Here is a 1,957-nt window from a genome sequence, read left to right on the forward strand (position 1 = left end):
TGTCCTGTTGAAATTTATATTTTATATGCATTTCATATTCAGAATAAGAATAATATGCTCAGCATTGAGCAGCATCCATTGTATTTAAAATAAAATATCTAGGTCAAACTTGTAACAACCGTGTTCAAGAAAAACGAAATGAAATCGCTGTGTTGACCATTAAGTGGCGTTGCCGGTATGCTGTCGTTTAGCGCGGCTATGGCTCGTCGGATTGGGGGTTGGTTCTTGCCACTTGCAGATCTTTTCGGTTGAACAAACAAAAAAAATCATACCGGACTTCAAACTAAATCAAAAAGGGGGTAAAAAGAAGCCTGAAACATGTCAACAAAAAAAATTTAATAGAAGAAAACGTTCACCTAACTGCAACCAAATCCCAAAATAACATTAGTTTTCTTCACAGAAACAGTGCTCCTGGCGGCTGACCAGCCAGGAGATAGCCCTCCCTCCGAGAACACCTCTCGCCATGACGTCTACTCATACTGGACGTCCCAGGTCTGACCCTTGACTTACCATATTTTATCCCATCCCCACCACCTTTTTAATAGGGCTTTAAGCCGAAGACATTTTTATCTTTTCAGGTTTAATCCAGTACCTATTTATTAAAACTATATTACATATTTGGCAAAAAAAAACAATTCATTCCATCGTAATTTGAATCAAAATCTAACAATTTACAGCGAATTATAATATAAAAATTTCAGAAAAAAACAAAGAATTGCCAATAAAAATCAATTTTCGAAAGTATTCTTTTCTTTTTGTACTTTTAGGGCTTAACGGCGGGCACCCAGAGTGTAGAACCTTGACGGCAGCTTGTGACTAAGGCTTTTTCCCAAAACGTAAGTATGTACAAATTAGTTCGTGTTTCAGCTTTTTAATTATATTCCTCGGTAAGAATGTAAATAATAATTTTCTTGCTTTCAATTCCAGATGAGGACGAACAAAGGAATGTAGGTCGATACCACATTAAATCGACGATCTAAACAATGCCTGGTAACCTAACCTTGAATTGAGCTCAGTTCAATGTCGCGTACATGCATACCAACACAAAGTAAGTAAAAAATTTAATATTAACTCGTTTGTTCACCCTTTTTAATTTATTTATTCTTTTCAGGAAAAACCGCGGAATTTAATTATGTAGCTTAGTCGTCCGTCTGTCTGTCCGGAGTTAAATAAGTTTCAGTGTCAATTGGGAATGATACCAAGCCACGCTGGAGCAGCAATGGCGTAAACTCTGCGCCTCCCTCGATGGATTGGATGGGCGATGGTGTGGCTTGTAGGCTCCAATTCTTCATGAATTTTTAGGTTTAAGATTTATATTCATTGCTTTAGAATTTTAGTCAATTGTTTGGGTTTTTTTTTTCAATATTGTTAAATTGTTTTCAAACTTTGTTTAATTTTAAAAAAGGTTCAATTTTCTTTTAATTTTCAATTTTTTGAAAACTATTTGTTTTGTTATAAATTTCCTTTCAATTTTTAGCCTTTTTTTCGTTTAATGTTGCTTAATTATTTAAAGGCTTCAGATTTTCTTTAAAATAGTTTGTATTTTGTGTTGTTTGTGTATGTGTTTCAACAAATAAACCAGATGAATTCACTTCTCAAAAACTTTGGTTGTTTTTTTTTTCTTCGACGGTTACAGGGAGCCACGCATCCAATCTTCTTCGCAGGCAAAATCAAAAAGGGACGAAATTTATCCATTTAATCAGGAAGAAAAGCTCCTGTCATCATCTTTTATTCTTTTGTATATACTTTATTCCAATTCTCTCAGTCGTGTTTTGTTTGACATTATTCACAAACATATGGTTTGACTATTGTGAATGATCGTAAATATGCATGCTTCTTCTTATTCCCAATAGCAAACAGAGGCGCACCCCACAAAGCCAACTATCCTGCTGATATCCTTATCAAAGGATAGGAGGAAAAATGTGTGAGTGTATGGGTGCATATAGTGTAAAAGTAA

The 1,957-nt window shown here is 34.8% G+C and overlaps 1 long non-coding RNA gene across 1 annotated transcript; it reads left to right on the forward strand.

The window, feature by feature from the left end:
• Window positions 1–223: 223 nt before the first annotated feature.
• LOC133331337 (uncharacterized) lies at window positions 224–1,434 on the forward strand. Its single transcript, XR_009754380.1, has 2 exons — window positions 224–836; window positions 928–1,434. It is a non-coding gene; the product is annotated as an uncharacterized LOC133331337 (long non-coding RNA).
• Window positions 1,435–1,957: the final 523 nt, after the last annotated feature.

This window comes from Musca vetustissima, unplaced genomic scaffold (genome assembly GCF_032173495.1).
Source record: "Musca vetustissima isolate MV318-11 ecotype Yass unplaced genomic scaffold, APGP_CSIRO_Mvet_v1 utg491, whole genome shotgun sequence".
NCBI lineage: Eukaryota > Metazoa > Arthropoda > Insecta > Diptera > Muscidae > Musca > Musca vetustissima.